Genomic DNA, 25385 nt, shown 5'->3' with positions numbered 1-25385 from the left:
GCCTGCGAAGCCGTGTCTGTCGTGAAATTAATGTACTGTCTGTCACATCTCAGGCTGAAATGAATCACACTTGAAATCACAGATTTAACTTTAACAAAGATTTAACAAGTGTTTTATTAAAGACTTATGTAGCGTTCTGTTCACTGTGCTCCCTACAGCAACATAAGCTTATCTGACCTTACAACAGCTCCCAGGTCAGGTGTTTCCCCCAAAGCACTGAGTTCCTTTGAGTTTCACTTCCAAGTATCATATATTCTCTAATACTCAAGGCCACACAATCATGACATTCCTCCCTTATCAGACTAAAACATGTTCATGATTTTGAACATAATCTTCATATCGTTTTGGTAGTCTCCTCTCATGCCGTGGTCTTCCTGTTGTCTCTAGTCACCACATCAGGATTAGGAAATCTTGTTGGCCCCTCTGGAACTGATGTTTCTCCCTCTGGATAGCAAGTTGTCTGCCTGCCAACAGCATCACTGGCTTGGACATCTGGATTGCTAGGTGTCAGCTTCACCTCAGCTCCTACATCTGGTTAATCTGCTGTTGTGTCTTTGTCACCATGATACTTTTTAGCACATGAAGAATTGCTGTCATACAGTACTCTTTCTGGCGACTGCACAGTCACACTGTTTCCCTTTTTGGCAATTTCAGTGTACGGTTTGGGATAACATGGTGTATCCATCTTACTCGGACTCTCCTGTCTCAGCAATATCACCTGGCATCACATCAGACTGTCTAGCTCTCCTTCTGTGGTCTGCATAAAACTTTGCAGCACCCTTTTTCTGCGCATCATGATCTCAAACCTTCTCATCAACTATAATGTCCCTCAGCTCTGGTGTCTTTGTGTGTATTTTGCATCCAAATAAGAACTCAGCTGAGCTCTTTCCCATTGTTGTGTGTGTAGTTGCTCTATACATGGCCACATATGACAACAACACCTCCTCCCAGATCTTACCCTCAGCCTGAGCAATCCTCATCTGTTTCTCTAAGGATTGGTTTTGTCTTTCCACTTCTCCATTTGCCGGTGGCCATTTACATATTACTCTGTGATGGTAAATACCTGTGATGACAATGTAATCTACAAAGGTCTGTGAACTGAATTCTGGTTCATTGTCTGAATACAGAGTGACTGGTAGACCATACCTTGCAAATATTTCAGTCAATGCAAACACCGTTTTCTCTGCTGTTGTAGACTTCATTACCACAAATTTATAATAACAGCTGTCATAGTTAATCACCATTAGTATGGACTCTCCTGATGGAAATGGACCTAAGAAGTCAACTGCTACATCCTCCCATGGTCCAGCTGCTAACAGTGTCCTGCGTACTGGTTCTGGTGGATTGGGTCTACTGACAAGTTGACATCCATGACATGTTTTGACAAACTGTTCCACATCTTTCTCCATCCCTGGCCACCATACTTTGGTTTGTACATTTTACTTAGTACCAACCACTCCCAAGTGACCTCATGAGCTAGTATCACTAGTCTAGGCTGAAGCTTTTGTGACACTATAAGTCTGTTACCTCTGAGAACACACTTCCTAATTGTGCACAGTTCATCTTGTGTAATGATGTATGCTCTGAATGGGCAATTGTCCCACTTTCCAGCTTGAATTCTCTGCCTGCTGTCATTCAATTCTGGATCTTTGTCTGATTCTCTTTCAATCTCTCTAGCTGTCCTTGCTCTCGGTGTAGCATGAACTGCCACAAACTGCACGATTGATTCTGCTTCCTTCTCTAGTGAAGATCTGTGTGTTTGTCCTTAACTGGCTCTATGATGTCTTGGTCAACCAGTTCCTTGATCTTTACCTCAACTTTCCCTCTCAGACCAAAAGGTGCTCTGCGTACAGGCTGAGCTACAGTCAATTGTTAATCTCACTTGGCAGTTGTGCAAGTTCCCAATTCCTTGAAACACTGGTTCAAACTCATCTCAAAGCTCTGCATAGGATTCAACGGAATTCACTTTCAATCCAATGTATACACCCCCAAGGCTTGGTCAGTTTCTCCACTCAAAAGAGACTCACCATCCTCCTCAATCACTACGAATTTTGCCTCTACTCTGATCCCCAGCTCACACTCGCAGTGAAGCATCCAACAATTTGAAGTAGGGTTTTAGATATGTAAGGATAAAGCTTTTTGACACATTTTTGAGATGTGCACTTGATTCTCTTTGTCCTCAGTTCCTCCCACAGTGCTCTGCTGATGACATTACTGTCACTGCCTGAATCTACAATAATGCTCACTTCAACACCCCCAACAATCACTAGAACTTTCTCATGGCTGCTTCCATTGACAGAAAACATGTATCCATGATTGCTATTCATGTCCAAACTTACTGGATTTTCTTCAAGTCGTCTCACAGTTGTACTACTTCCATCTCTCTTTCCTTTATATTGTTGGCCAGGCTTCCTGCTCTGTTTCACTTTACTTCTGCACTTCTTGACAAAATGGTTTCTGCCCCCACATTTTCTGCATATCTTTCTCTTTGCAGGGCAGCAATCATCTCTTCTATTCTTTTCTTTGGGCCTCCTTATCTCGAGAGACAATGGATACGCGCCTGGAGGTGGTCAGTGGTTTGTGAAGCAGCGCCTGGAGTGGCTATAAAGGCCAATTCTGGAGTGACAGGCTCTTCCACAGGTGCTGCAGAGAAATTTGTTTGTCGGGGCTGTTGCACAGTTGGCTCTCCCCTTGCGCCTCTGTCTTTTTTCCTGCCAACTACTAAGTCTCTTCGACTCGCCACAATTTAGCCCTGTCTTTATGGCTGCCCGCCAGCTCTGGCGAATGCTGGCAACTGACTCCCACGACTTGTGATCAATGTCACACGATTTCATGTCGCGTTTGCAGACGTCTTTATAGCGGAGACATGGACGGCCGGTGGGTCTGATACCAGTGGCGAGCTCGCTGTACAATGTGTCTTTGGGGATCCTGCCATCTTCCATGCGGCTCACATGGCCAAGCCATCTCAAGCGCCGCTGACTCAGTAGTGTGTATAAGCTGGGGGTGTTGGCCGCTTCAAGGACTTCTGTGTTGGAGATATAGTCCTGCCACCTGATGCCAAGTATTCTCCGAAGGCAGCGAAGATGGAATGAATTGAGACGTCGCTCTTGGCTGGCATACGTTGTCCAGGCCTCGCTGCCGTAGAGCAAGGTACTGAGGATGCAGGCCTGATACACTCGGACTTTTGTGTTCCGTGTCAGTGCGCCATTTTCCCACACTCTCTTGGCCAGTCTGGACATAGCAGTGGAAGCCTTACCCATGCGCTTGTTGATTTCTGCATCTAGAGACAGGTTACTGGTGATAGTTGAGCCTAGGTAGGTGAACTCTTGAACCACTTCCAGAGCGTGGTCGCCAATATTGATGGATGGAGCATTTCTGACGTCCTGCCCCATGATGTTCGTTTTCTTGAGGCTGATGGTTAGGCCAAATTCATTGCAGGCAGATGCAAACCTGTCGATGAGACTCTGCAGGCCCTCTTCAGTGTGAGATGTTAAAGCAGCATCGTCAGCAAAGAGGAGTTCTCTGATGAGGACTTTCCGTACTTTGGACTTCGCTCTTAGACGGGCAAGGTTGAATAACCTGCCCCCTGATCTTGTGTGGAGGAAAATTCCTTCTTCAGAGGATTTGAACGCATGTGAAAGCAGCAGGGAGAAGAAAATCCCAAAAAGTGTGGGTGCGAGAACACAGCCCTGTTTCACACCACTCAGGATAGGAAAGGGCTCTGATGAGGAGCCACCATGTTGAATTGTGCCTTTCATATTGTCATGGAATGAGGTGATGATACTTAGTAGCTTTGGTGGACATCCAATCTTTTCTAGTAGTCTGAAGAGACCACGTCTGCTGACGAGGTCAAAGGCTTTGGTGAGATCAATGAAAGCAATGTAGAGGGGCATCTGTTGTTCACGGCATTTCTCCTGTATCTGACGAAGGGAGAACAGCATGTCAATGGTCGATCTCTCTGCACGAAAGCCACACTGTGCCTCAGGGTAGACGCGCTCGGCCAGCTTCTGGAGCCTGTTCAGAGCGACTCGAGCAAAGACTTTCCCCACTATGCTGAGCAGGGAGATTTCACGGTAGTTGTTGCAGTCACCGCGGTCACCTTTGTTTTTATAGAGGATGATGATGTTGGCATCGCGCATGTCCTGGGGTACTGCTCCCTCGTCCCAGCACAGGCATAGCAGTTCATGTAGTGCTGAGAGTATAGCAGGCTTGGCACTCTTGATTATTTCAGGGGTAATGCTGTCCTTCCCAGGGGCTTTTCCGCTGGCTAGGGAATCAATGGCATCACTGAGTTCCGATTTGGTTGGATGTATGTCCAGCTCATCCATGACTGGTAGAGGCTGGGCTGCATTGAGGGCAGTCTCAGTGACAGCATTCTCCCTGGAGTACAGTTCTAGGTAGTGCTCAACCCAGCGGTCCATCTGTTTGCGTTGGTCAGTGATTATGTCCCCCGATTTAGATTTGAGGGGGGCGATCTTCTTGATGGTTGGCCCAAGAGCTCTCTTCATGCCATCATACATTCCTCTGATGTTTCCGGTGTCTGAGGCCAGCTGAATATGACTGCATAGGTGTTGCCAGTAGTCGTTTGCGCAACGCCTAGCTGTTCTTTGTGCAGTACTTCTGGCTGCTTTAAGTGCTGCGGATGTTAAATCGCTGGGGGCTTTCTTGTAGTTCAACAGTGCAATGCGCTTAGCGGCTATGACAGGTTCCAGCTCTTCATTATGAGATTGAAACCAGTCTGCATTTCTCTTCGCACTTTTGCCGGAGGTGGTCAAAGCTGACTCATAGATGGCGTCTCTGATGTGGGCCCACTTGGTCTCAGCATCCCCTGTGGGAGTGTTTTGAAGGGCTGTTACAAGTGAATTTAGAAATTTTTGTAACAGCTGTGGGTGAGAAATTCTGCTCGTGTTGATGCGCGGGTGGCCCTTCTGCTTGGAATGATGCAACTTCTTTGGTCTGAGTCTAACCTTGCTGCACACCAGGGAGTGGTCGGTGTCGCAGTCCGCACTGTGGAAGCTGCGTGTGATTTGAACACTGTTTAAGGCGGCTCGCCTTGTGACAATGAGGTCTAGCTGGTGCCAACCTATAGTGCCCCAAATTGCCACATCTGAAACACTCTCTCTCAGACTTTTGCTGTTTACATTTACATGCACCTAGATTCCATTGTGTCACTCAATTAACCTCAGATTTTGTTCTGCCGATGGTGGAAATGAGACCTTGTTTCATGCTGTGAACGTGTCCATCCACTGCTTCCAATGGATTCGCTATTTTCAAAGTGACATCCAACGTTAAGTCACCTCCTCTTTCCAGTAGTCTGCACCTCAACTCATCCGACTTGCAGTGTTGGACCACTTGAACCATTATCTGGTTATTCAAATCTGTTGCAACATAATTGCAGGCAGTTCATATCATCCTCACTGTTTTCCACACCTTCAAGTTTGGTTTCATTGGCAAATTTTGAGATTCGACTCTGTATTTCAAGATCCAAGTCATTTATATATAGCAAAAAAAGCAGTAGTCCCAGCACTGCCCCTTGGGGAACACCACTGTCTGCCATCCTCCAGCCTGAAAAAACAACCATTTACTACGACACACTGTTATCTGTCCTTAAGCCAATTTTGTTATCCAATTGGACACTGACCTTCCTATTCCATGAGCCTTAATTTTATTAACCAGCCTTTTATGTGGTACCTTATCAATCTCTTTCTTAAAATCCATATAGACAACAACCACCACATTCCTTTCATCAACATTCTGTTACTTCATCAAAAAATTCAATTAGATTAGTCAAGCATTATCTCCCTTTTACAAATCTATGCTGGCTTTCACTAATTGAAGGAAATAAACCTAAAGGGATTGAGGGGGTGGGGGAAGAGGGATTGACTGGATAGCTCTGTAGAGAGCTGACATGTACTAGATGGACCTAATGGCCTCCTTCTGTGCCATAAATGACTATAATTAACTCGAACTTCTCCAAGTGTCTGTTGATTCTTTTCCTGATTATTGTTCCTAAAACCTTACTCACCACTGATGTTAAACTGACCAGTCTGTAATTACTAGGACTATCCTTACACCCTTTCTTAAATAAGGGTGTCACATTTGCCACTCTCCAATCCTCTGGCACCTCCCCCATGGAATAATATGGCAAGCCCTTCCACTAACTCCACCCCCACTTCCTTTAGCAACCTGGGATGCAAGACACCCGGATCAGGTGGCTTATTCACCCTAAGCATAGCCAGCCTTTTCAGTACCTCCCCACTCTCAATTTTTACCCTATCCATTGCCTCTACTCTGTCCAATTCTCCTAATATTTTGTCAGCATCCTCTTCCTCATTAAACACTGATACAAAGTACTCATTAAGTATTCTACCCTTGCTCTACGTCTCTAAGCATATATTGCCCTCTATGTTGCTAATCGGCCCCACTACTACTCCTCCTACCCTCTTACTATATTCATGCTGGTAGAAGATTTTTGGTTTCCCTTTTATGTTGATTGCCATTCTATTCTCATATTCTGTCTTTGCCAGTTTTATCTTCCTCTTCACCTCCCCTCTCAACTTACTGTATAAGGCCTGGTTCTCACTTGAAGAATTCACCTGACTTGCATCATACACCCTCTTTTTTGTTTCATCATAATCTCTATCTCCCTGTCATTCAAAGAGCCCTGTTTTTGGTTCCTCTACCTTTCGCCCTTGATGGAATGTATCTAGCCTGTACCTGAAGCATCTCTTCCTTAAAGATAAAACATTGTTTCATTACAGCTTTTCCTGTCAGTCGTTGGTTCCATTTTACTCTGGCTAAATCCCTTCTCATCGCATTGAAATTAGCCCTCTTCCAATCTAGATCTTGTACCTTATTTCATTCCTTGCTTTTCTGCATTACTAGTCTAACTTTATGATATGATGATCACTCTTACCCAAGTGTTCCCCGACAGACAGTTGGCCCACCTCGTTCTCCAGCACCAGATTCAGAAATGCTTACTTTCTAGTTGGACTGAAAACATACTGATCACTTACCTGGCAGAACAAAGAGGCAGCGGACCTTAGAGGAAACGCACTGGAGAAGGAGAGTTTAAATCCAGCCCGAGGCTTGGGGCCTACACTTACCTGGGAGACTGGAGAGACAGTCTGTGGCTGTAGCTGCAGCTGGAAGACGGTACGCGCTGGGTTTGAGGAAAGAGCGAAAAAAAAAATCTAACAGTGACATCACAGGGAAAGCCATAAGTTGATTGGTCGGTGATTAACTGCTGTTAGAGTTTGTGTGTAAAAAGCTGGAAAATTGAAAAACGTAAAATTTTCTTCTAAAAATAATTCTCATGTATAAGTGGTAAGATCATTGGTATTACTAAGATTTATATTGGTAATTGATTGGTGAGTAGAAGCATTAATTTAAAAAAATTTAAAATTATTTTTAAATAATTATAATTAGGTAAATAACATATCAAATAGTTAACTAAAACACAATAAAGATGGCAGGGCAGCTGATGTTTGCAGCAGTAGCATCTGGGAGCTGGTGGACACCAGTGTGATCCACAGTAACCACATCTGCAGTAAGTGTCTGCAGGTCAAGGAGCTTCAGGTCAGAGTGGATGAGCTGGAGGCCGAGCTATGGACACGTGATGCACCAGGGAGAGGGAATGTTACCTGGACATTTTGTTCCAGTAAGCAGTCACAGCCCATAGGATAGTGTCTTCTGATTTGGTCAGTGGTCAGGTACAGGAGGGTGTGACAGCGAGTGAGGCAGGTAAGAGGATCCAGAAGGAAGGAGTGGAGGAGCCTCAGCCCTTGAAATTGTCCAACGGGTTTGAGATTCTTTCAGCTTGCAAGGATGAGAGCGAGGGGTGCAGGGCGGATGAGCAAACTGACCATGACACCATGGTACAGGAAGCCATCCAAGCACAGGGAGTAAATCGGAATGTAGTGGTAGTAGGGGACAGTATAGTCGGGGGATAGACACAGTTCTCTGCAGCCAAGAGCGAGAGTCCAGTAGGCTGTGTTGCCTGCCCGGTGCCAGGGTTTGGGACATCTGTTCAAGGCTAAGAGGAACTTGCAGTGGGAGGGGGAGGATCTCGTTATCATGGTCCATGTGGGTACCAATGACATAAATGGGACTAGGAAAGTGGTTCGGCATAGAGTGTATGAGTAGCTAGGGACTAAATTATAAAGCAGAACTTCAAAGGTAACAATCTCTGGATAATTACCTGAGTCACGTGCAAATTGGAGTAGGGCAAATTAGATTTGAGAAATGAATGCATGGCTCAAAGACTGGTGTGGTAGAAGTGGGTTCCGGTTCATGGGGCACTGGCACCAGTACTGGCTAAAGTGGGGGTTGTACCGTTGGGACGGTCTACACCTGAACTATGCTGGGACTGGTGTTCTAGCGAATCGCATAACTAGGGAAGTAGAGAAGGTTTTAAACTAAATAGTGGGGGCAAGGGATCAAATTTGGGAAGATGTGGTATATCAAAGCGTGGAGACAAGGCAAGAAAGAAAGGCAATTAATATGGGAAAAAATAAACAGACGAAACAGACTGACAGAAGGGACAGTGAGTACAAATCTAAGAGTAAATCAGCAGACAAGGCTAGAGGTTACAAAAATAATAATAGGACAAAACAAAAGGCTCTGTATCTGAATGCACATAGCATTCAAAGCAAAACAGATGAACTGATAGTAAAAATCGAAATAAGTAAGTACGATCTGATAGCCATTAGAGAGACATGGCTGCAGGATGGCATAGATTGGAACCTGAATATTGAAGGGTACATGACATTAAGGAAGGACAGGAAGCTAGGAAAATGTGGAGGGGTGGCTCTATTAATTAATGATGGGATTAGCACAATAGAGAAGTTCAGGAAACCGGGATGTAGAAACGGCTTGGCTCGAGATGAGAAATCATAAAGGCAAGAAGTCACTTGTGGGAATGGTGTACAAGCCTCCTAACAGTAACCACATGGTAGGATGGGGTATAAAGGAGGAAATAATGGGTGCTTATCAGAAAGGTACGGCGATAAACATGGGAGATTTTAATCTACATATAGATTGGCAAAATCAGATGGGCAAAGGTAGCCTAGGTGAGGAATTCATAGAATGTTTTTGGGAAAGTTTCTTAGAACAGCATATTCGGGAGCCAACCAGAGAGCAGGCTATATTAGACCTGGTATTGTACAACGAGATAGGATTAATTAATGACCTCATGCTGAAGGCACCCCAAGGCAGCAACGATCATAATATGATTGAATTTTACATTCAGTTTGAGGGAGAGAAGAGTGGGTCTAAGACTAGTATTTTAAATTTAACTAAGGGCAATTATGAGGGCATGAAAGCAGAGCTAGCAAAAGTGAACTGGCAAATTATGTTAAGGGATAGGTCAATAGAGATGCAATGGCAGATATTTAAAGGGATGTTTCAGAATACACAGAATAGATACATCCCAATGAGAGAAAAAAATTCCAAGGGGAGGACCCACCAGCCGTGGTTAACTAAAAAAAGTTAAAGATAGTATCAAAGTTAAAGAAAAAGCATATAATTATGCAAAGATAGGTGGCAGATCAGAAGATTGAGCAGAATATAAAAAGCAGCAAAGAACAACTAAAAGATTAATGGATAAATGGAGAGCACGTGTTCATGGTGACTATGAGGGAGAGGTATGACATAAACATGAGGGTGAGTGTCAGTGGTGGATGGACAGATGGGAATGTGAGAAAGTGCATAGGCAAAGAGTGCTCTCCATTTATCCATTTAACACATGGCATTATTCTGACTCACGGGTCTATTCTTTTTCTCCTTGAAGGAGAAGAAAGCACAGAACAGGAGGGAGATGCAGAAAACTGGAGGTGGCCTTCCAACCATCTCACAGCTAACAGGTGCAGAGAAGCAGGCAGTAGAAATCAATAGAGCTTGATATAACAGCCCATCGGAGATGAGGAGTTGGGGTCCTCCTAGGAAGCTGGTGACAGAATTAAATATCAGATAGCCACATGACATATAATGCTCACTCATGTTGACTTTATGTCAACAGTGAGTGCATCATGATCATGTGCATAATGATAGCTTCAAATATTCTTACCTTGACAGTACTCATTCATGGTCTGCATTGAGTGTTGCTAGAGGGCACAGAGCGTGAAGAAGGGAGTTTGGTAAATGAGGGAGTTCGGTAAGGAGGGGAACTATAAATTAATTGAGAAAATAAATTTAATTAAATTAACACAATAATGATTGCAGGACAGGCGATGTGTCGCAGCCGCAGTATGTGGGAGCTCCTGGATGCCACGGCAATCCATGGCAATCACAGTTGTAGTAAGTGGCTGCAGCTTGAGGAGCTTCGGCTCAGAGTCATTGAGCTGGAGGCCAAGCCGCAGACACTGCAATGCATCAGGGAGGGGGAAAGTTACCTGGACGCTTTGTTCCAGAAGGCAGTCACACCCCTTAGAAAAGGGTCATTTGTTTTGGTCAGTGGTCAGGGACAGGAGGGTGTGACTGCAAGTCAGGCAGATAAGGGGATTGAGAAAGTGGGAGTGGAGGATCCTCAGCCCTTGTAATTGAGCAATAAGTTTGAGGTTCTTGCAGCTTGTATGGACAAGAGCGAGGGCTGTAGTATGGATGAGCAGACTGACCATGGCACCATGGTACAGGAAGCCATTCAAGTGGGGGGAGCAAAAAGGAAAGTAGTGGTAGTATGGTACAGTATAGTGAGGGGGATTGACACTGTTCTCTGCAGCAAACAGCGAGAGTCCAGAAGGCTGTGTTGCCTGCCCAGTGCCAGGGTTCAGGACATCTGCTCAGGGCTGGAGAAGAACTTACAGTGGAAGCGGGAGGATCCAGTCATCATGGTCTATGTAAGTATCAATGACATAGGCAGGACAACGGAGACAGAAAGCAGGAAACTACAGGCCAGTTAGCTTAACATCTGACTTAGGGAAAATGTTAGAAGCTATTATTAAAGATGTTATAGCAGGGCATTTAGAAAAATTCAAGGTAATCAGGCAGAGTCAACATGGTTTTGTGAAAGGGAAATCATGTTTAACCAATTTATTGGAGTTCTTCGAGGGAGTTACATGTGCTGTGGATAAAGGGGAACCGGTGGACGTATTGTACTTAGATTTCCAAAAGGCATTTGATTTTTATTTTAAGAACCTCAAGTGATAAAGTGAGTACTACTGAAGTGTGTTTTTTTTTTAAATTAGTGCAACTTAGGTTGTAGTGGGGAGTGTTTAGAGTAGAACAAGGCCCCTAGTGTAATTAGTATTTTTTAATTAAGGGGGTAACTAAGTAATCTAAAGGTACGTCATGGCAGGAGAGCTGGCACCTGTGATATGCTCCTCCTGCGCTATGTGAGAAATCAAGGACGCTTCCAGTATCCTTGACGACCATGTGTGCAGGAAGTGTATCCAGCTGCAGCTACTGGCTACCCGCATTACGGAGCTGGAACTGCAGGTGGATTCACTGTGGAGCATCCGCGATGCTGAGGACCTCATGGATAGCATGTTTAGCGAGGTGGTCACACCGCAGGTAATGGCTGCACAGGCAGAAAAGGGATGGGTGACCACCAGGCGAAGTAGTAGGTGCAGGCAGGTAGTGCAGGAGTCCCTTGTGGCCATCCCCTCTCAAACAGATATACCGCCTTGGGTACTGTTGGGGGGGATGGCCTCCAAGGGGAAAGCAGCAACAGCCAAGTTCGTGGCATCAAGGATGGCTCTGCTGCAGAGCAGGGTAGGAAAAGGAGTGGAAGAGCTATAGTGATAGGGGATTCTATCGTAAGGGATACAGATAGGTGTTTCTGTGGCCACAAACGTGACACCAGGATGATATGTTGCCTCCCTGGTGCTAGGGTCAAGGATGTCACGGAGCGGCTGCAGGACATTTTGAAGGGGGAGGGTGAGCAGTCAGAGGTCGTGGTACACATTGGTACCAATGACATAGGTAAAAAGAGGGATGAAGTCCTGCAACAAGAATTTAGAGAGCTAGGTAACAGATTAAAAAGCAGGACCTCAAAGGTTGTAATCTCTGGATTACTCCCGGTGCCACGTGCTAGTGAGTATAGGAATAGGAGGATTGAGCAGATGAATGCATGGCTGAGGAGATGGTGCAGGAGGGAGGGTTTTAGTTTCCTGGATCACTGGGTCTGTTTCTGGCAAAGGTGGGACCTGTACAAGTTGGACGGGTTGCACCTGAACCGGAATGGGACTAACATCCCTGCTGGGAGGTTTGCTAATACTGTTGGGGGGGGCGGGGTTTAAACTAATTTGGTAGGGGAATGGGATACAGAATGGAGGTACAGTAGGGGGTGATGCACAGTCAAATATAGAAGAGAAACAGAGTCAGTCTGGAAGGCAGAGCAAATATAGACCTGTTAAGGCACAAGTGAAAAATGCAAGGCTGGATTGCATCTATTTTAATGCAAGGGATCTTACTAGTACGGCAAATGAATTGAGGGCGTTGATTAGCACATGGCATTATGATATTGTTGCTATCACAGAGACATGGTTGAGGGAGGGGGAGGACTGGCTGCTCAATATTCCAGGGTATAGAATCTTCAGGCGTGAGAGGGGAGCTGATGAGAGAGGATCAAGGAGTCAAGAGGGATGATATCTTAGAAGGTTCCTTAAATGAGGCTGTATGGGTAGATCTTATGAACAAAAAGGGGGCAATTACTTGGCTGGGTGAGGGTAAGAAGGGTAGCAGGGATAAACCAGGTAATTACAGGCCGGTGAGTCTAACATCAGTGGTTGGGAAACTATTGGAAAAAATTCTGAGGGACAGGGTTAATCTCCACTTGGAGAGGCAGGGATAATCAGGGATAGTCAGCATGGCTTTGTCAGGGGGAGATCATGGCTAACTAACTTGATTGGATTTTTCAAGGCAGTGACTAGATGTGTAGATGAGGGTAAAGCAGTTGATGTAGTCTACATGGACTTCAGTAAGGCTTTTGCTAAAATCCCGCATGGGAGATTGGTTAAGAAGGTGGGATCCAGGGCAATTTGGCAAATTGGATCCAGAATTGGCTTAGTGGCAGGAGGCAGCGGGGAATGGTCGAGGGTTCTTTTTGCGATTGGAAGCCTGTGACCAGTGGTGTACCACAGGGATCGGTGCTGGGACCCTTGCTGTTTGTAGTGTACATTAATGATTTAGACGTGAATATAGGAGGTATGATCAGTAAGTTCGCAGATAACACGAAAATTGGTGGTGTCACAAATACTGAGGATTAAAGCCTTAGATTACAGGACGATATAGATGGGCTGGTAAGATGGGCGGTGCAGTGGCAACTGGAACTTAATCCTGAAATGTGTAAGGTGATTCATTTTGGGAGGACTAACAAGAAAAGGGAATATACAATGGATGGTAGGACCCTAGGAAGTACAGAAGGTCAGAGGGACCTTGATGTACTTGTCCATAGATCACTGAAAGCAGCACCACAGGTAGACAACGTGATTAGGAAGGCATATGGAATACTTGCCTTTGTCAGCCGAGGCATAGAATATAAGAGCAGGGAGGTTATGATGGAGCTGTATAAAACGCTAATTAGGCCACAGCTGGAGCATTGTGTACAGTTCTGGTCACCATACTATAGGAAGGATGTGATTGCACTGGAGAGGGTGCAGAGGAGATTCACCAGGATGTTGCCTGGGCTGGAGCATTTCAGCTATGAAGAGAGACTGAAAAGGCTGGGGTTGTTTTCCTTTGAGCAGCGAAGGCTGAGGGGGGACATGATTGAGGTGTACAAAATTATGAGGGGCATTGATAGGTTAGATATGAAGAAACTTTTTCCATTAGTGGTGGGGTCAATAACCAGGGGGCATAGATTTAAGGTAAGGGACAGGAAGTTTAGAGGGGATTTGAGGAAAGATTTTTTTTTAATCAAAGGGTGGTTGGAATCTGGAACGCACTGCCTGAAGAGGTGGTAGAAGCAGGAACCCTCACAACATTTAAGAAGTATTTCGATGACCACTTGAAACGCCATAGCATACAAGGCTACGGGCCAAGTGCTGGAAAATGGGGTTAGAATAGTTAGGTGCTTGATGGCCGGCACGGCCACGATGGGCCCAATGGCTTGTTTCTGTGCTGTATATCTCTATGACTCTGTGACTCTAAGGTGCCACATCAAAGGGTATTGCAGAAAATAAAAGCTCATGGTGTACGGGGTAACATATTGGCATGAATAGAAGATTGGCTAGTTAACTGGAAACACTTAATAGGCATAAATGGGTCATTTTCTGGTTGGCAAGTTGTAACAAGTGGTGTGCCACAGGGATCTCTACTGGGGCCTCAACTTTTTACAATTATTATAAATGATTTAGAAGAAGGAACCGAAGGTATGGTTGCTAAATTTGCTGATGACACAAAGATAGGTAGGAAAGTAACTTGTGACGAGGACATAAGGAGGCTACAAAGGGATATAGATAGGTTAAGTGAGTGGGCAAAGACCTGGCAAATGGAGTATAATGTGGGAAAGTGTGAAATTGTCCACTTCGGCCAGAAGAATAATAAAGAAGCATATTATCTAAATGGTGAGAGATTGCAGAGCTCTGAGATGCCAAGGGATCTGGGTGCCCTAGTGTATGAATCACAAAAGATTAGTATGCAGGTACAGCACATAATTAGGAAAGCTAATAGAATGTCATTGTTTATCGCAAGAGGAATTGAGTACAAAAGTAGGGAGGTTATGCTTCAGCTATACAGGGCATTGGTGAGACCCCATCTGGAGTACTGTGTACAGTACTGATCTCCGTATTTAAGGAAGGATGTAAATGCGTTGGAGGCAGTACAGAGAAGGTTTACTAGACTAATACCTGGAATGGGTAGGCTGTCTTATGAGGAAATATTGGACAGGCTAGGCATGTATCCACTGGAATTTAGAAGAGTAAGAAGTGACTTGATTGAAACATTTAAGATCCTGAGGGATCTTGACAGGGTGGATGTGGAAAGGATGTTTTCCCTTGAGGGAGAATCTCCAACTAGGGGTCACTGTTTAAAAATAAGGGGTCACCCATTTAAGGTAGAGATGAGGAGAAATTTTTTTCTCTCCGAGGGTCGTGAGTCTTTGGAATTCTCTTCCTCAAAAGGCAGTGGAAGCAGAGTCTTTGAATATTTTTAAGGCAGAGGTAGATAGATTCTTGATAAGGAAGGGGGTGGAAGGTTATTGGGAGTAGGTGGAAATGTGGAGTAATCAGTTCATCCATGAACTTATTGAATGGCGGAGCAGGCGCGAGGGCTCGAGTGGCCTACCCCTGCTCCTAATTTGTATGTTCATATGTTCGTACAGTCAGTATGAGGAGCTATGAAGCAACTTAAGAAGCAGAACCTCAAAGGTAATAATCCTGGATTATTGCCTGAGCCACGAGCAAATTGGAATAGGGTCAATAAGTTTAGAGAGTTAAATGCGTGGCTCAAAGATTGGTGTGGGAGATATGGGTTTCGATTCATGGGACACTGGGACCACTACTGGGGAAAATGGGAGCTGTATCGTTGGGACGGTCTTCACCTGAACCACGCTGGGACCAGTGTTCTGGTGAGTCGTATAACTAGGGCAGTAGAGAGGGCCTTAAACTAAATAGGTGAGGGATCAAGTGAGGGAAGATGTGATAATTTAGAGAGAGAGGAGAAGGCAAGAGAGCAAGGTAGCAAAAAGGGAATTGATAATCCGACTGTGGCAGGAAGGGAAGATTGGAGGGAAACAAAACTGGTAACAGGAAGTAGAAAAGTAGTGTGAAATTAGAAGACAGACAAAGTGAAGGCAAGCATCAAATAGGATCAGAATGCGGAATAATGTTAATAAGACAAAGTAAAGGGCACTCTATCTGAATACATGCAGCATTCGCAACAAGGTAGATGATTTGAAGGCACAAATAGAGGTAAATGAGTATGATTTAATTGCCATTACAGAGATGTGGTTATAGGGTGACCAAGACTGGGAACTGAATATTCAAGGATTTTCGTCATTTAGGAAGGATGGGCAAAAAGGAAAAGGAGGTGGGGTAGTGCTCTTAATAAGGGACGAGATAAGTACATTAGTGAGAGAGGCTCTTAGATTGAATGATCAAGATGTAGAATCAGTATGGGTGAAGCTAAGGGCAGCAAACATTGAGTTTTTAAAGGTCACCAAACAGTAGTGGTAATATTGAACACGGTATAAATTAGGAAATTGGAGGTGCATGTAACATGGGTCATACAGTCATAATGGGCATCTTCAATTTACATAGAGAATGGATAAACCTAACCAGCACTAATACTGTGGAGGATTAGATTAGATTAGATTTTTTAGATTAGAGATACAGCACTGAAACAGGCCCTTCGGCCCACCGAGTCTGTGCCGAACATCAACCACCCATTTATACCAATCCTACACTAATCCCATATTCCTACCAAACATCCCCACCTGTCCCTATATTTCCCTACCACCTACCTATACTAGTGATAATTTATAATGGCCAATTTACCTATCAAACTGCAAGTCTTTTGGCTTGTGGGAGGAAACCGGAGCACCCGGAGAAAACCCACGCAGACACAGGGAGAACTTGCAAACTCCACACAGGCAGTACCCGGAATCGAACCCAGGTCCCTGGAGCTGTGAGGCTGCGGTGCTAACCACTGCGCCACTGCACCGCCCTAAAGGATAAATTCCTGGAATCTGTACGAGATGCGTTTCTGCAGCAGTACGTTAAAGAACCAACTAGGGATCTGGCTATTTTAGATATGGTATTATGTTGTGAGAAAGGGCTAATTAATAACCTTGCTGTAAAGGAGCTTTTGGGAAATAGTGACCATAATATGATAACATTTTACATTATGTTTTCAAGTGATATAGTTCATTCTGAAACTAGGGTCTTAAATCTGAACAAAGGAAACTATGAAGGTATAAGGGGCAAGTTGGCTATGGTGGATTGAGAAAATACACAAAAATATTTGACAGCAGACAGGCAATGGCTAGTATTTAAAGAAGCATTACATGGGCTACAACAAATATACATTCCTCTAAAACACAAAAACCCAACAGGAAAGATGAATCAACCGTAGCAATCAAAATAAGTTAAGGATTGTATTAGATCAAAGGAAGTGGCTTATAAGGTTGCCAGAAAAAGTGATAAGCCCGAGGATTGGGAGCAATTTAGAATCCACAAAGGATGACCAGGAAACTGATAAAGAAAGGGAAAAGAGAATATGAATGCAAGCTAGTGAGAAACATAAAGGCAGACTGTAAAGGCTTTGTGAAAAGGAAAAGATTATCAAGGACAGATGTGGGTCCATTGCAGACAGAGACAGGAGAATTTAGAACTGAGAATAGGTAAATGACAGAGAAACTGAAACATTACTTTGGGCTGGATTTTACCATAGGCGACAGGACTTCGCCACCAACGTAAAGGTCGGTGGCAAACCTGCTTCCGCTTAGCCCGGAGATCCGACCCACATTTTACGGGTCCCCGGGCTTTAATTGTTCCGAGGCGGAATTCCACCCACCTGAGGGAGGAGGACCCACCTCAGTGAGCTGCCGGCCAATCAGCAGGCTGGCAACTCTTAGTCCCAGCAGCACCAGCGGCCAGTGCTGGGACTGCAGCCCAGCCAACTGAGGAGGATGCCATGGAGCCGGGAGCCAAGGTAAGTTGTCGTTGCCTCGGTGAGGGAATCGGGTGTGCCCCGGCGAGGCAAGGATGGTTGTTTGGTGGGAACGGTGCTCCTTGGATCCTAGGGGTGGGTTGGGAGGCGGGGGCAGCCCTCAATTGGGCACCCTGTGCCCAACTGCTATGGCAACCCCCCAGCGCACAGAAAGACCAGCAGCAATCACTTTCACGTCCCCAGCATGCCTGCTTGCCACAGGTAAAATACTTGTGGAGGCGGGCGAGGCCCCTTAAGTGGCCACTTAAGGGCTTTGACTGGCCTCGGGCAGGCCAGCAGTTCCCCCCCACCCGCCGCCCCCCCCCCCCCACCACCAAACCCCCCTCCCCACCTCCCCGGCCCGACTGCCATAAAGTTGGCTGGAGGCAGGAGTGGGGCAGGAAGGCCTCCCGGAGCCTCCTGCTCAATTGGGGATAATATACTGGTATGCATATAGAAATGGTAAACAGACAGAAAATGGAGAGTAGGAATAAACGGGTCATTCTCAGGATGGCAGGCTGTTACTAGTGGAGTACCGCAAGGATCAATGCTGGGGCCACAGTTGTTCACAATCTATATAAATGTAATATTTCCAAATTTGCTGATGACACAAAACTAGGTGGGAATGTAAGTTGTGAGGAGGATACAAGGAGGCTTCAAGGGGACTTAGACAGGCTAAGTGAATGGGCAAGAGCATGGCAGATGCAATATTATGTGAATAAGTTTGAAGTTATCCACTTTGGTGGAAAACAAAAATACAGAGTATTTCTTGAATGGTGAGAGTTTGGGAAGTGTTGATGTCCATAGGGACCTGGATTCCCTTGTTCATGAGTCACTAAAAGCTAGTATGTAGGTGCAGCAAGCAATTAAGAAGGCAAATGGTATGTTGGCCTTCATCGCAAGAAGATTTGAGTACATAAGTAAAGAAGTCTTGCTGCAATTGTATAGAGACTTGGCGAGACTGCACCTGGAGTATTGTGTACAGTTTTGGTCTCCTCATCTAAGGAAGGATACACTTGCCTGGGATGGCGGGTTTGTCTTATGAGGAGAGATTGAGAAAACTGGGCCTGTATTCTCTAGAGTTTCGAAGAATGAGAGATGATCTCATTGAAACTTACAAAATTCTTGCAGGGCATGATGGGGTGGATGTAGATAAGATGTTTCCCCTGGTTGGTGAGTCTAGAAGCAGGGGATATCATCTCAGAATGAGGGGCAGGCCATTTAAGACTAATGAGGAGGGATTTCTTCACTCAGAGGGTAGTGAATCTTTGGAATTCTCTACCCCAGAGGATTCTGGAAGCTCAATCATTGAGCATGTTCATGACAGAAATCAATACATTTCTGGATACTAATGACATCAAGGGATATGGGGATAGCGCGGCTAAGTGGCGTTGAGGTAGATGATCAACCATGATCTAATTGAATGGTGGAGCAGGCTCGATGGACTACATGGTCTACCACTGCTCCTATGTTCCTATGGAAGTTATCCTGAACAATTTCAGAAATTCCTCCCCCTCCTTACCCTTTACTCTGAAATTATGCAATCGATATTTGGGTAATTAAAGTCCCTCAATATCACCACTCTATAGTCCTTGCACATCTTTGTGATTTCCCTGTGGATTTGCTCCTCTATCTCTCTCACTATTTGGAGGCCTACAGAATACCTCTAGTAATGTATCATACCTTTTTTGCTTCTCAACTCTAACCAAATTGATTCTGTCATTGCCCCTTCAAGGACATCCTCAATTTTCAACTCTGTAATGTCTTCCCTAATCAGTACTGCCACCCCATCTCCTTTTTTCCTTCTCTATCTTTTCTGAACATTTATATCCTTCTATATTAAGCGCCCAGCCTCAGCCATTTTTAAGCCACATTTCCGTTATTGCCACTACATCATATCCCCATACTGTTATTTGTGCTTGTAGCTCACCAACCTTATTCACCACATTTTGTGCATTTATACTAATGCATTGTAATCCTGTCTTTGCATTCCTCGTAGTCCATTCCTATCCAGTACAGAACTACTCCCTTCTCTAGTACAGTCTACACTTCACATCATGCACCTTATTTCTCTTTTCTACTTCTATATGCTGGTGCCCATCCCCCTGCCAAATTAGGTTATACCCTCCACAAACACACTAGTGAATCTCCCTGCGAGGAGATTGGTCCCAGTCCTATTGAGGTGCAACCCATCCTTTTTGATTAGGTGCTTGCTGCCCCAGAACTGGTTCCAATGGCCCAAGAATCTGAAGCCCTCCCTCCTGCACTAGGCTTCAAGCCACGCATTTATCCTCCCTATCTTCCTATTTCTATTCTCGCTAGCACATGGCACTGGGAATAATCCAGAGAACACTACCTTCAAGGTCGTACTCTTTAACTTTCTCCCTAGTTCCTGAAAATCTGACTGTCGGACCTCAATAACTGCTCTTGCTATGTAGCAATGTGTACCACATCTTCTGGCGCAATCTCTACCCCCAGCAGAATATCCTGCACCCTCTCTGTGATGTCCTTTACCCTGACACCAGGAAGGCAACATGCGGGACTCACGATAACGGTTACAGAAATGCTCAGCTGTCCCCCTGACTATGGAATTACAAATAACAACTACACTCCTTCATTTTGCTGTTCCCTCCTGTCCAGTCCCATGCCTATTAGTGCCATGGTCTGGACTGCACTCCTTCAAGGTGTCGTCACTCCCAGCAGCCTCCAAAGTTGAGTGCTGGCTTGAGAGTAGCACACACCCCGAAGACAGAGACAGGAGAATTTATAATGCAGAATAGACAAATGGTGCAGAAACTGAACAATTACTTTGGGCTGAATTCTATAAACCCGCTGTGGTTAGCACCGCAGCCTCACAGCTCCAGGGACCCGGGTTCGATTCCGGGTACTGCCTGTGTGGAGTTTGCAAGTTCTCCCTGTGTCTGTGTGGGTTTTCTCCGGGTGCTCCGGTTTCCTCCCACAAGCCAAAAGACTTGCAGGTTGATAGGTAAATTGGCCATTATAAATTGTCACTAGTATAGGTAGGTGGTAGGGAAATATAGAGACAGGTGGGGATGTGGTAGGAATATGGGATTAGTGTAGGATTAGTATAAATGGGTGGTTGATGTTCGGCACAGACTCGGTGGGCCGAAGGGCCTGTTTCAGTGCTGTATCTCTAATCTAATCATAATCAAAATTGATGACGGGGGGAAAATGGCAGCCCACCTGCCAAAGAACTGCCGTGATTCCAAGTGCGGTGGCTCATTTAAATAGCTGGGGTGGGCTGCCCCTCCCATTCACGAGGCGCCATGCCAAGGGCACCTCCTTCCCAAAGGTCGGGTCCCGCTTCTTTGCCCCTGACCCTTTTATGGAGCCGAGGTAATTCCATGGGGTGGCCATGACTGGCTCCCGCTCTTTTCTCGCCTCCCTTCAGCTGATCAGCCTCAGAATCACAGGATTGTTAAAGTGCAGAATGAGGCCATTCAGCCCATTGTGTCTGCACCAGCTCTCTGAAAGAGCAATTCACTCAGTTCCATTACCCCGCCTTCTCCCCATAACCTTGCACATTCTTCCTTTTCATATAACAGTCTAATTCCCTTTTGAATACTTCAGTTGAACCTGCCTCCACCACACACTCAGGCAGTGCATTCCAGATCTTAACCACTCGCTGCGTGAAAAAGTTTTTCCTCATGTCACTTTTGCTTCTCTTACAAAATACTTTGAATCTGTGCCCTCTCGTTCCCGTTCCTTTCACGAGTGGGAACAGTTTCTCCCGATCTATTCTGCCCAGACCCCTCATGATATTGAATGCCTCTATCAAATCACCTCTCAGCCTTCTCTTCTCCAAGGAAAACAGTCCTAACAGTTCTCCAATCTTTCTTCATAACTGAAGTTCCTCATCCCTGGAACCATTCTCGTGAATCTTTTTTGTACTCTCTCCAATGTCCTCACGTCTTTCCTAAAGCGTGGTGCCTAGAACCAGACACAAAACTCCAGCTGAGGCCAAACTAGTGTCTTATACAGGTTCAACATAACTTCCTTGCTCTTGTACTCTAAGCCCCTATTAATAAAGCCCAGGATACAGTATGCATTATTAACTGCGCTCTCAACCTATCCTGACACCTTCAATGACTTTTGCACATATACAGCCAGATTCCTTTCCATGTTCTTTCTACCAAAATGAATCACTTTATATTTCTCTGCATTGAACTTCATCTGCCACCTGTCTGCCCATTCCACCAACTTGTCTATGTCCTTTTAGAGTTTTGCACTATCCTCCTCACAGTTCACAATGCTTCCAAGTTTTGTATCATATGCAAACTTTGAACTTGTTCTCTGTACACCAAGGTCTAGGTCATTAATATATATCGGGAAAACCAAGGGTCCCAACACTGATCCCTGGGGAAATCCACTACAAACCTTCTTCCAGCCTGAAAAACATCCATTAACCACTACTCTCAGTTTCCTGTCACTCAGCCAATTTCATATCCATGTTGCTACCGTTCCTTTTATTCCATGAGCTATAACTTCGCTCACAAGTCTGTTGTGTGGCACTGTATCAAATGCCTTTTAAAAGTCCATGTGCACCACATCAACTGCATTGTCCTCATCAACCCTCTCTGTTACCTCCTCAAAAAACTCCAGCAAGTTAATTAAACATGATTTTCCTTTAAGAAATCCATGCAAGCTTTCCTTAATTAATCCAAATTTGTCAATGTGACTAATAATTTTGGCCCAAATTATTTTTTCTAGAAGTTTTCCCACTACCGAAGTTAAACTGACTGGCCTGTAGTTGCTGGGTGAATCTTTACACCCTTTTTGAACAAGGGTGTAATTTTTGCAATTCTCCGGTCCTCCGGAACCACTCCTGAGTCTAAGGAAGACTGAAAAATTATGGCCAGTGCCTCCACGATTTCCACCCTCACTTCCCTCAATATCCTTGCATGCATCTCATCCGGTCCTGGTGCTTTATCCACTTTAAGTACAGACAGCCTATCTGATACGTTATCTTTATCAATTTTAAACCCTTCTAGTATATGAATTACCTCCTCTTTCAACATTGTCTGGTTGCATCTTCTTTCTTGGTAAAGACAGATGCAAAGTATTCATTTAATACCTCAGCTATGCCCTCTGCCTCCATATGTAAATCCCCTTTATGGTCACTAATCAGCCCCACTCCTCCTTTTTACCACACTTTTACTATTTATATGCCTATAGAAAACTTTGAGATTTCCTTTAATGCTAGCTGCCAGTCTCTTTTCATAGTCTTTCTTTGATTCTCTTATTTGCCTTTTCACTTCCCCTCTGGACCTTCTATATTCAGCCTGGTTCTCAATAGTATTTTCTACCTGGCATCTGTCATAAGCACATTTTTTCTTCTTTATCTTAATCTCTACCTCTTCTGTCATCCAGGGAGCTCTGGATTTGTTTGCCCTACTTTTCCTCTTCGAGGGAACATGACTTGACAGTGCTCGAACCATCTTTTCTTTGAAGGTAGCCCATTGTTCAGCTGTTGTTTCTACTGCCAACTTTTGACTCCAATTTATTTGCCCAGCTCCATTCTTACCCCATTGAGTTGGCTTTCCCCCAGTTAATTATTCTTACTCTGGATTGTTCTTTGTCCTTTTCCATGGTCAGCCTAAACCTTATAATACAATGTTCACTGTCCCCTAAATGCTCTCCTACTGATACTTGACCCACATGGCCCAGCTCATTCCCAAGAATCAGGTCTAGCAGTGCCTCCTTTCTTGCTGACTAGCAACACACTGCTGTAGCAAATTTTCCTGAACACACTCTAGGAACTCTTGCCCCACACTGCCCTTTACACTACTACTATCCCAGTCCATGTTTGGATAAGTCCCCCATTATAAATGATGATGAAAGTGGCAACACAGGTAGACAGGGTGGTGAAGAAGGCGGATGGCATGCTTGCCTTCATCGGCCGAGGCATTGAGTACAAGAGTTGGGACGTCATGTTACAGTTGTACATAACGTTGGTTAGGCCGCATTTGGAGTACTGTGTGCAGTTCTGGTCGCCGCACTACAGGAAAGATGCGATTAAGCTAGAGAGGGTGCAGAAAAGATTCACAAGGATGTTGCCTGGTTTGGAGGGCTTGAGTTATAAAGAGAGATTAGATAGGCTGAGTCTGTTTTCCCTGGAGCGAAGGAGGCTGAGAGGGGACATGATAGAGGTATATAAAATTATGAGAGGCATAGATAGGGTAGATAGCCAGAGTCTGATCCCATGGTAGGGGTGACTAAAACTAGAGGGCATAGATTTAAGGTGAGAGGGAGGAGGTTTAAAGGGGATCAAAGGGGTAAATTCTTCACACAAAGAATAGTGGGTATCTGGAATGAGCTGCCAGAGGAGGTGGTGGAGGCAGGAACAGTAGCAACATTTAAGAGGCATCTGGACAGGTACTTGAATGAGCAAGGCATAGAGGGATATGGAATTAATGCAGGCAGGTGGGATTAGTATAGATAGGCATGGACACGGTGGGCCGAAGAGCTTGTTTCTATGCTGTATGACTCTATGGCACTATAACTACTAAATGTTGCACCTCTCTGTAATTTCCTTGCAAATTTGTTTCTCCACGTCTTCCCACTAGCTGATGGCCTATAGACACCACCGAGCAATGTAACTGCACCTTTTTTGTTCCTTAGTTCTAGCCAAATTGATTCTGTCGTCGACCCCTCTGGGACATCGTTTAGTTTAGTTTAGAGATACAGCACTGAAACAGGCCCTTCGGCCCACCGAGTCTGTGCCGACCATCTATACTAATCCTACACTAATTCCATATTCCTACCACATCCCCACCTGTCCCCATATTTCCCCACCACCTACCTATACTAGGGGCAATTGCTAATGGCCAATTTACCTATCAACCTGCAAGTCTTTGGCATGTGGGAGGAAACCGGAGCACCCGGAGGAAACCCACGCAGACACAGGGAGAACTTGCAAACTCCACACAGGCAGTACCCAGAATTGAACCCGGGTCGCTGGAGCTGTGAGGCTGTGGTGCTAACCACTCCAACACTGCATTGCTCTCCTTAATCAATACTGCCACTCCTCGCCCTTGTTTCCCTTTCCTATCTTTCCTGAACACCTGTATCCAGGAATATTTAACACCCAGTCCTGCCCTTCTTTGAGCCAGGTCTCTGTTCTAGCCACAACATCATATTTCGACATTGCAATCTGCGCCTGTAACTCACCAATCTTATTAACCACACTCTGTTCATTCACATACATGTACATTAAGCCTGATTTAGACTTTTTTACTTTCTCCTTTACTCTGATGCCACATAATAATTTACTATTCCCTACTCTAGTGCTATCTCTCTCTTCCAATATTCTGTGCACCTTGGTATTCCTCTCTGATATTTGGCTCCCACACCCCTGAAAAATTAACAATTTCGCTTCCCTCCAATCTGAGCTCCCTCTCAGGTTCCCATCCCCCACCAATCTAGTTTAAATCCTCCCCAACAGCACTAGCAAATCTCCCTGTGAGGCTATTAGTCCCAGTCCTGTTAAGATGCAACCTGTCCATGTTGTACAGGTCCCACCAGCCCCAGAACTGGTCCCAGTGTCTGAGAAATCTGATGCCCTCCCCCCTACACCAGTTCTCCAGCCATGAGTTCAATCACTCACTTCTGCTCTTCCTATGCTCACTCGCATGTGGGACTGGGAGTAATCCTGAGATTACTGCTTTTGAGGTCCTGCTTTTTAATCTCATTCCTAGCTCCCTAAAATCTGTTTCCATTCACCCCTGTGAAAATTCCAACACCTCCCTTTAACCAGTTCATAATGACCTGTTTAACAA

The sequence above is a fragment of the Heterodontus francisci genome, chromosome 13 (assembly GCF_036365525.1).
Source record: "Heterodontus francisci isolate sHetFra1 chromosome 13, sHetFra1.hap1, whole genome shotgun sequence".
Taxonomy (NCBI): Eukaryota; Metazoa; Chordata; class Chondrichthyes; order Heterodontiformes; family Heterodontidae; genus Heterodontus; species Heterodontus francisci.
The sequence above is the reverse complement of the archived record's forward strand: the minus strand, read 5'-3'. Positions refer to the sequence as shown.